The sequence below is a fragment of the Limulus polyphemus genome, unplaced genomic scaffold, assembly GCF_000517525.1.
Source record: "Limulus polyphemus unplaced genomic scaffold, Limulus_polyphemus-2.1.2 Scaffold1751, whole genome shotgun sequence".
In the NCBI taxonomy this organism is placed as follows: domain Eukaryota; kingdom Metazoa; phylum Arthropoda; class Merostomata; order Xiphosura; family Limulidae; genus Limulus; species Limulus polyphemus.
The window spans coordinates 113,248-124,472 of record NW_013667361.1 but is presented as its reverse complement, the minus strand read 5'-3'; the positions used below and the strand labels follow the sequence as shown (position 1 = coordinate 124,472).

The window sequence follows — 11,225 nt, the reverse complement described above, 5'->3', positions numbered from 1 at the left end:
AGTGTTGTATATATATATACATATATATATAATATTAAAACGTATTTGTGTACAAAACCAAAAACGGTGTGAATCAATCTTGTTGGTAAATAGCGTAAATTAAATTAAATAAAATACCGGCATATCTCTAAACCAAAATCCAAGGTTCGTCTCAACTATTAAAAGTTAAATTATTTAACGCGGCCTTGGATTGTTTCAAATTCTCAATACTTAACAAAGTGTAGCAACAAGTTCGCCCGCCAAATTGTACTTAATTTCTTTAAGTCGTACGCTGAATCCTTTTTGTCCGCACCTTTTTTCACACTTCAGGTGTTTTTGATTAGGTCACTTATATATGGAATCACCCAAGTAACCTGAGCTTTAAATGTGCTTTCTTTGTTTCTATGGTTCAAGAGAACATGTTTGTTTCTTTTTTTGCCTATCAAAATTTATTATTATGTTTTGTATAAATTCCCGTGGATAAGTATATTTTCTTAAAGGAGTCATCAGGTTTTCCATAGCTTTCTTTTTTGTTATTACAAACTTTATTACAATCCTATTGAGGTATCCAATAAATGCACCTATTTTTACTGCAGAGGGATGATGTGAGTGGAAATGCAAATCCTTATGTGGTATGACATAAGCAAGTGTAAGTTATATAAATAGATGAACTGTATTCAAGAACTCATGGAAACCAGTAAGAGATTCTTAATTCGTGTTCCACACTCCAAATACGCCACCTATGAATCTGAATCTCATTGGTGGGCCTAAATTCCCTCCTGTGTTTCAATTACCTATGATATACTTTCTGTCGGAGTTCCGCAAGCGGACATTATTGGTTTCAGGGGTAACCCAGACTTATGGTCTTCGGAACGACCTTAAAATTCAGGGCTCGACTGTTATGTGGTTTTAAATTATTCACTAGTTGTGGATCTACATAAGAACCTTTCCTTTAATTCATTAAAAATAATTCTGCTTTTACTTTCAAGTGTTTTAATAAAATCCCTGTTTAATTTTAGATCGTTATCTTCATTTGATAAATGAGTATCAATCTTTCGTTCATAACTATCCTTCGCTAAAACTACATATTCATTTCTTTTATCGGATTCTTTAGCTATAATGTCCATCTTACTTTTTAATTTATACGATTTATTTTCCTGAAAAATAAATTTGGTTTTATTGCGTAATTATGAAAATACTCTAAGATACTCGACACTTTTTTAAAAGTTCTGCCATGGCGTCTTCTGTTGTGTTCTGTCCTTTCAGTGCTGGTGTCTTAGGATGATCAAAACATGGGATCGAAAGTGAGGTAACTGACGGTTGGTGTTCTTCTCTTTGTTCTGACCAATCTCTATTACTCCCACCCTGGTTTCTTAAAGAATGTTTTTATCGTTGTCGTATTTTGTGGAAAGTTTGTTGTAACGATGATAAAATGTTTAATTCTTTAATATTATCTAGTCTAGTTGGAATTGTAGAATTCCGTCCTCGATTAAGCAACGGTTTAATTGCATCATCCAAGTTAATGTCATTTTGTATGGTTATATTACTTTCTTTGAGAGTTTCACATTTCTCTGATTTAACTTCGTTGATGTGACTTGTCAGGTTTTGTAAGGCTGCGGATTCTTTGCAATAAATTTCAACAATAAACGGATGGCACACAATTCACTTGTTCTAAAATAATATATTCAAAAACAAGTCAAAAGTACGTACAAAAATTCTTTACACTATTGTTTACCACAATTGAAAATAAAGCTTTAAATAATTATCTTTTTCGTCAAAAGTCCACAGAGTCTGGTTCAAATACTTTAGAACCCAATTGACAAGACGAATTATTTCTTCTGTCCTCTATTATCACAATACAATCAGTGATAAATTCACTTTCGTGAATGAATGAAAATATAACATTTATAAGATATAAGTTATTTCTGATAAACAATGAAAATAAGGCATATATATAACATATAAGTTAGTTGTGATAAACAATGAAAATAAAGTATGTGTAAGACATAAGTTAGTTGTGATCAACAATGAAAACTAAGACAAAAATGAGTTTAATTTAATGAAATATAAAGTGTGTTAGAGGGAGAATGACAAACAAATTTAGACATTTTACACTACGATTGATAATACAGAAAAGGGTGAAGATGATCTATTAGCAGACATTATACTGTTTTCAGATTGGTTTGTATTAATAATTCTCCCTGCCCCCCAGTGGCACAGCGGTATGTTTGCGGACTTATAACGCTACAATCCGGGTTTCGATACCCGTGGTGGGCAGAGCACAGATATCCCATTGTGTAGCTTTGTGCTTAATTAAAAACAAAAACAAATTAATAATTCTTTTAACGAACAGAGTTGTGATACTGGATTTAGCATCAAACTTTGGCGGTAAATGTTATATATATATATATATATACGTCCAGAGGCACGTAAAATTGAACGTAACATATTCAATGCTGCAGAATAGAAGTCTCTCAGTAGCTTATAACTCTAAATTCGGGGTTCAATACCTGCGACATATAAACACCGATAGCTCATTGTGTAGCTTTACGCTAAAGCAAACAAACATATAATGTAGCATGAACACTAAATAACCAATGAACGCTTACCTTTCGGTACGCTATCTCTAAATTTATATGCTATTTTGGCCACATAGCTGTGCTATTTTGGCAACCTAGGATCCCAGTTGTAGGAATTTAAGTAAGCAGACAGGCTGTGTTACTGCATTGTTCAAGGTGTTATACTGGATCCTCCCTCAGAAGTTGGTCGCTTCACTTCCTTTGGATAGGCGTTTGGCTAGACTCCAAAACTGACGTCACGATGTTATTATGACTAGACTACGGTTTGGAGCTTGCTGTGTAAGACATACTTTACACAAAATTGGACTGACTCATTCTTCTTCTTGCTTCTTTTTTTCTTTTTTTTTTGCAAGTACTGTATAGAGACTATTGTTCTTGTGATTCTTACTTTTTGTCTATACTGTAGCACATCTAGTCCTTAACAAACTGTCCTATTTTATGCCACACTAAAAGAACATATTGATGTAATTTGGTTTCTGGAGATCTGAACACATGTAAAAATATATTTTATTGACATTTCACCAGGTTGTTTTTCTATACTTGAATCTCGGTAGAACTTGTCTGTTGATGTACCGAAAATCCTCCTGGATTTGTAACACACAACTGAAGCCAATCCAGGATAAATTTTAGAACAATATTTTCAGCAGAAGGAGAAGGCGCCAGACGAAGCGGTAGACTTTCTATTATGGCGAATAAGAAAAACGAAATCACGTTGCTGATAAAATAGAATAAGTTTTGACAATGGAGGTAATGAAGGTAAGCGTGTGCTCTTTTATAGCTAACAGAATGTTGGAAGGCTATAATAACTTATCCAACTCTCCCGAGCAGGGCTGAGTATAATAAATAGGGAAAAGGCGTTCTTCATATTTGCGTTTTATATATATATAGTCATACTGGTGCGGTAACTATCCAATATTAAGGAAATGTTTCTATCTGCCTGTGGACATATCCCTTCCTAAGCGAGTTGACCGATCAGACCAAACTTATTATATTAATTTAGTGCTCCAAAAGGAAGTCCAATTCATATTAAACTTTCCCATTTATTGAAAAATAAAAATATTTCATAGAATAAACCCTATATCGTTACTGCAGTGGCTATTGTAAATAGTTGAGTTTAAACAAAACTCACACCATGATAAAATTCTATAAATCAAAGATTGTAAATAAAATTTTCAGTATTTAAGATTGTTTCCCACAATAACCAAAACATACAGTAATAAAATATCAATCTACATCGGAGAATAACGATATTGCTACTGTTTGAGTATGCCGTTCTTTCCTACTACCCCATGGCCAGGTGGTTAAGGCACTCGACTCGCAATCTGAGGGTCGCGGGTTCGAATCCCCGTCACACCAAACATGCTCGCCCTTTCAGCCGTGGGGGCGTTATAATGTGACGGTCAACCCCACTATTCGTTGGTAAAAGAGTAGCCCAAGAGTTGGCGGTGGGTGGTGATGACTAGCTGCCTTCCCTCTAGTCTTACACAGCTAAATTAGGGACGGCTAGCGCAGATAGCTCTCGTGTAGCTTTGCGCGAAATTCAAAACAAACAAACAATCCTGATACTCACCATTCAACTTTCCGTTTATACTAGGGTTAGAATAAGCGCTTAAGTCTGAGTTAGAGAGTATTTCATAATTAAAATATTTTTAGGATATTTGTTACTTCTTGATGTAGAATATATTTTCCGTAGAAGATAAATTCAAGATAATTTTTAAATTTCATGCATTAAATGTACCAAATTCAGACAACAGAAATATTGACCACATCTCTACTGTGAAATGGGCTGCCTTTAACAAGAAGTGCCGCAAATGCTTTGCCATTTCTGCCAAGTTTCTCGAGTTGACTGTTACACCATTTCACTTCCGATCCACTTCTCTTGTCTTACAACAATTTTCTCGGAGAATGAAAGAATGCTACTGAAAATCATCGCAGAGATTTTGGTCAATTTTAGCCAATATTTGCGTGTTTTCAAGAGAAAAATGGCTTAGGAGTGGCGCAGTGTCCTTAAAATAACCTGCAAAACTTTTAAGGTAAGACATTTAAACTGCATTACAAGAGCTTCCAAAAAAAAAAGCCCATTATGGACTGAAAGTTCACTTTTACTTGTAGACTTTCACCGGATCTGTCGGGCTTTCACCAAAGGCAGAGCTGGGTCTGCAATTTCCCGCTCAAAAATTAGTCAAGTTACATATCTACTTAATTTGAACATGCAGAATAATTTTTTGTTACTTGTCCTTCTCTATTCTTTTTCTTAACGTTCTTCTTACATTCGGAATAACCCTTTTCATCATTCTTCAGTTAACTGTCACTGAGTGTCAAACTTTCCACGACTTTTTTCTAATGCCTTGAGGAGTGCCAGGACCAGAAGTTAGTCATATTCTTTGTCTACTAACCTCCTTGGTTTAATTATAATTTGTTTTGTTTTTCGGGCCTTCTGATGATCCCCCTTTTGCTGAATGCTTTGGAATGATTTCTAGCATCTCTCCAAAAGTATATTTTGTAGAAATACATAAGGATTGTTCCCCTGTCAAGAACATCATATGTTAGCTCTATTCATCAGTGTAAAGGTAATTTTTAGTAAACACTTGGAGCACTGACGTGACCTTTTTAGGAATGGTCCTTTTTTAAATGTGCTAATTGTTGTGGTTGTGACGGTAATAGATTTGAGTACTGCCCAAAATTACTTGAGGTATAATATCAATCAGATGAGAAGAAGCATCTGTTTTATTCCATTTAGAACCTGGAAAATTTAACGTTTTAATTATTTCTTGAAGTTTGACTGTTTTTCATTTCCTAACCGGGAGGTATTTTGTTGAAAAACGTATCCAAATTGAGCTCCCACTTTCTTTCATAATGGCATTCAATTCTGAAGCTTTCAATACTGTGTCAAAGGCTAATAAAGTATGTGTTAATTTCCCTGCAAGATCTCAGGCTAATAACACATATGGGAACTTCCTTGCAAGATCTAAGACTAATAAAGTAAGTGTGAACTCACCTGTAAGATCTAAGGCTAAAAAAAGTATGTGGGAACTATTTTGCAGGATCTAAAATTAATAACGTATTTCTGAATGCTCCTGAAGGCTCTAAGGCCAATAAAGTATGTGGGAACTTCATTTTAGTATCTAAGACTAATAAACTATATGTGAATTCTCCTCTATACTCTATGGCTAATAAAGTATGTATGAGATCCCCTGAAGGTTCTAAGGGTAATAAAGTATGTGTGAACTCCCCTGTAGAATTTAAGGCTAATAAATATGTGGGAACTCCCCTGTAGGATCTAAAGCTAATAAAGTATGTATGAACTCTCCTGTAGGCTCTAAGGCTAATAAAATATATGGGAACTCCCCTGCAGGCTCTAAGGCTAATAATATATGTGGGAACTCCCTTACAGACTCTAAGGCTTGTTACAATCTTACTTATCTTTACAAAGTGACAAATTTCACTGTTACCATACAGGATCCGTTTCGCATAACATTATCTTAAAAGGACTTCTTTTGCTTTAATTACATATACACACCTGCTACGGACATAATAATTTTTAAACATGATAATTTTACTTGTTATAGTCAACTTGCAATGCATGTATTTTAGATGTTGGCCGCTTGGTAATAACACTATCGTACGAAATCTTAAATCTCTGATACACTAATGATATTTGTTAGTTGCAAACAAACATTTCTGAGGAATATTTTTACTGCACTTGCATTCCAACATTAAAGTATATGATACCTTTTGCTCCATTGGCAGCAAAACCTGGTGATGTTCAGTTACCAAGAGCTAAGTTTTATCTCTCATAATCCCTGTATAGATGGAGCGTGTCTCAAACGTTGTACAACGCTTTACAGCAACAGAGCATGTTATTAACTAGAACTGATATCATCTGAACTATTATAATTCTTACTTGAATTTCCATCACTATGAGACGGTTTCACTTTCAACAAATTCAAGATCTTTTCAAAGCACATTTGATTTTTTTAAAGACTGTCTCTTAGTATAACTTAAATAAATAAAGGAATAAATTTCATACTTATTTCATACCCAAAAACTACTGTAAGTGGCATGCAAATATTTAGAAGTGATGGCTGCTTATTGCAATTAGTAAATGTGTTTGTCATACATTACAAAATGTTGGTGCAATTCAAGTATAGGATATTTTTACAATGTATTTCTTTATATTTAAATGAATGGATAGAAAAAAAAACACACTTCTGCTATAGGGTTTTAGAACCTGTTTATAGATTTTTCAATTGCCCTTATATTTACGAAGCAATCCAAGCAGGGGGGACGGTAAGAGAGGGATTGCTGGAGCCAAAACTACCTAAAAATGTGCATTAGCCTTCCCTGTAGCTCCTGCAACCTATGTTTTCTCTAGTTCACCTCAGCCCCCTCACTGGGAAGAAGCTAGCGCCGTCCCTGAGATCAGATGAAAAATAGCTAGATTGATCTATTCATTATAAAGATTCTTCGTGCTTAACAGCATCAAAAACGCATATCATGGAATATCTTGTAGATTTATTTTGGTGGTGGGAATGAGGCAAAGTCAGACAATCGGAAATTGATCTGAACGGTAAACTGACGCTAGTGCTTTTGTGTTATTCAGGTACAGTTATTTTTGATACGTGAAATATAACACTTCTGCAATAAGCAGCAGATCCAGAAAATGTTTTTTCAAAGAAGAAGAAAATTATCACAACAGCAAAGGAAAAAAGGAGTCACACAAAAATTATTATTTGTCAATACGAACTGGGGCTTTTTCGCTGTTGATTGGCTTCCTTCACTATTGGTTATGTGACTTTTTGCCACTAGAGCAGAAATGAAATATAGAAGAAGGCTGAAATAAGAACGACGACACACTTTACTGTCAGAACGGAAGTTTTTAGATCGATATTCCGCAGTCGTAGTTACTTACATAAAACGAACATTCCTATTATACACATTCAAGTGAGAGAAACCCCAGCTCATTCGAATTTTCACGTATTTCCTCCGTGTCTAAACTTTAAATTCGAGCCCAGTGGCTTAAGTATTGAAGTACTTCAGTGATACTTTGTGTTATGAAGTGGTTCATCCGGGTGATTTAGTGATTCGTCATTATGAAGTATAAAGTAGCTCACCCGGGTGATTTAGTGATCCGTAATTATGAAGTATAAAGTGGTTCACCCGGATGATCCGTCATTATGAAGAATAAAGTGGTTCACCCGGGTGATTTAGTGATCCGTCATTAAGAGTATAAAGTAATTCACCCGGGTGATTTAGTGATCCGTCATTATGAAATATAAAGTAGCTCACCCAGGTGATTTAGTGATCCATCATTTTGGAGTATTAAGTGGTTCACCCGAGTGATCTGTCATTATGAAGTATAAAGAGGTTCATCCGGGTGATTTAGTGATCTGTCATTATGAAGTATAAAGAGGTTCATCCGGGTGATTTAGTGATCCGTCATTATGAAGTATAAAGTGGTTTACCCGTGTGATTTAGTGATCCGTCAGAGACTGATCTGTTGTGCCTGGGGGGTACACCTTAATGATATGGTGGGGTCATAAAGTATGCTGTCCAATGGGCTCACACTTGGTCAGTGTTTCACCCCATTACTCTAACTGACACTTAGGTCCATGAAGAATCTTGTTCAGTAATCCACCCTCGTATTTTATGGACCACTTAGGGTTATGAAACTTTTCTGTTCACCCTCGTATTCTAATATGTAATACCTCTTCATTTGTTGTCATTGTACCTTAGACACGTATCCTGAAATAAACTTTTTCAAAGCTAAACTTTATTTTCATACTGTCTTAATTTGAATGATAGCAGTTTAGTTTATTGTAATAAAGAGAAACAATATTGAATGACCCTATCAAAATCATCCAATTATCATGTTTAAAATGATGATTTTAGTCAATAACTGAATAGAACCATACATCCTCTTGAAGTTTTAAGTTGATTTATCGTCATCGAATAGTACAGAAGATTAGATTATCTTCAAATATCCCTTCTTTATAGACAGCCATTTTATGTCAGTCCCTCAATAAAACCCTCTGTAGAAAAGAACTGCACCACTTCAGAAGTTCACAGACACCTTAAGAGTTGCCCACGGGGGTCATAGAAATGCATGGGACATTAGAAATGTTCTAGTTTTCGGGATTAATTAACTCAAAATTTAAAGCCCTTTCAAGATATAATTGTTAGACTATATGGTTCAACTTAATACCTTAGTGACCTATTGAAACCATGAATTATCATATCAAGTTACCAATATTAATACCTTAATGACCTATTTCGGTGCCAAGAAGCAGCACATCAAGTTATCAATATTAATATCTTAATGGCTAAATGAAGGCTATGAAGTCTGCTCTCCAACGATTTCTATCAGTACCTAGTGTCCTATTGAAACCATGAAGTATCATATCCAGTAGTTCATTCTAGTAGCTTAATGAATTATCAGGATATCATACATCTTACACAGTGGATCATACTAGTACATAGTGCCCGATTGAAACCATGAAATATCATATCCAAAATATCATAAATATACTAACAAATATTAAACCTACTAATATACTACAAGACATAGATAAGTAAATCTGCTAACATATATTAAACCTACTGATATACTACAAGACATAGATAAGTAAATCTGCTAACAGATATTAAACCTACTGATATACTACAAGACATAGATAAGTAAATCTGCTAACATATATTAAACCTACTGATATACTACAAGACATAGATAAGTAAATCTGCTAACATATATTAAACCTACTGATATACTACAAGACATAGATAAGTAAATCTGTTAACATATATTAAACCTACCGATATGCTAACAGATGTTAAACATGCTTATATGATAGCAGACATAAGTAAATCTGCTAACAGATGGTAAACCTACTTATATGATAGCAGACATAAGTGAACCTGCTAACAGATGGTAAACATACTAATATATTAGCAGACATAAGTAAATCTGCTAACAGATAGTAAACATACTAATATATTAGCAGACATAAGTAAATCTGCTAACAGATGGTAAACATACTAATATATTATCAAACAGAGTGAAACGAAATTCCGCCACCCTATATTTCCTGTTTCAAAGATTTATTTTATAAACTTTTTAATTCTCTGTTTGTTTGTTTTACCGGATACAGCGTAGCGTAGTGGCTAACGTGTCAGACTGCTGACCATTTGTTTCTGGTTCAAGACGTGATACCGCTGTTTACATTCCATAATAAAAGAGCCGAGCAAAACCTTGTAAGAGCAGGTAATTCTGACCGATTGCCTTCCCCCCCCCCCTGGCCAGTAGTTCAGAATTTGGGGCATTTCTGCCTGGATCTCTGACCATGTAGTTGAGCCCACGTGCGCTTAATGTACCATTCAGGTTGAAAAATTAAAGTTTTAATTTTTTAAGTATATACAGCTTTTATATTCGGCCCAGCGGTATGTCTGCGGACTTACAACGCTAGAATCCGGGTTTTGATACCCGTGGTGGGCAGAGCACAGATAGCCCATTGTGTAGCTTTGTGCTTAACTTCAAACAAACAAACAGAAACTAAAAATGTACAGCACCTTTATTCAATACCTAGCGACGAGAAAGGATAACCTGGGATTTTTAAAAGTTCTTGAATTAATGCGAAGATCTTACATACGTAGTCACATCAAACTATCCTTTAACTTTTGCTGTCTATTATCCAACAACTTTTGTTGTTTTTTTGGGGGAGGAAATTTCCCCTTGTTTATCTGAATATTTCGGTGCATCAACGGAAAACCTTTAAGTAAACATACAAAACTGCTCGTTGTGTTACGTTTCAGAGCACGTCACAGAAACAGGTGATTGAGAAAGCTAAGGTGTTCAGAATTCTTGTAATGCACACGACACATTGACCATATTCACAGCTGCATACACAAGGCATGCTGAAAAACAAACATTTTTTTTTCCTGTCGTGTATTCTCAGGTGTGATATCCTCACGTGCGCTGATTTCTTACAGGTAAGAGTAGCACCCGCTATAACTGGAGGATCGGAAGGAAACGTATAGCTGTGTTAAGTTGAATTCTGTTTTTAGAAAGAGACCGGGCGCAACGTTTGAAGGAACACTAAAATTACTAAAACATTGTTTATTTATTTATCAAAACACAGAACCAAATCTGCTCTTCTGTCTAAGTGGAGAGAGATTTGTATCTAGAGAATAATCTCAAGAAAATATATTTCTCTGTCTCAATAGATTGAGAGAACCTACCACCATATACACATTGAATAGGGTCATTTCTCCTTAAATTAATAAGTAACACAAGTCACTTTGCTATTCCATTAGCTAAAGTAGGTGAGATAGAGTATTCAGGTATTTCCAAACCGCTACACAACCGAAGGTACTAGATAATGCTTTAGTAAATGTCTAAAGATTTATCTAACGAAATCTCCACTGGAAAGTCTAGAAATATTAAAGTAGAACAAAACGTAACATTGTATAACAAGCACAATAATAAATGCATCTCCTTACAAATAGCAGTCTTTAGCCAATATAGGTACCAAACATGCGAAGATTCGTCTTTTTAAACACAAAAATAAAAGAAGTACTTGGTTAATAAGAAATATCCTACTCTAGCCCTATCACAGCCAAATTACAGTAAATCTTATGATCTATAATACGTTCGCTATGTTTCTGTGCATA

The 11,225-nt window shown here is 34.9% G+C and overlaps 1 protein-coding gene across 1 annotated transcript in view; it reads right to left on the bottom strand.

Annotated features, from left to right (window-relative positions):
* Window positions 1-2,715, bottom strand: part of LOC106464823 (sodium/calcium exchanger 3-like) — a 115,306-nt gene extending 112,591 nt beyond the window's left edge. The window contains exon 1 of the mRNA XM_013924978.2: window positions 2,589-2,715. The gene's annotated coding sequence lies outside the window, so the exon portion shown is untranslated. The remainder of the gene's footprint in view (window positions 1-2,588) is intronic.
* Between the last annotated feature and the right edge of the window lie 8,510 nt (window positions 2,716-11,225).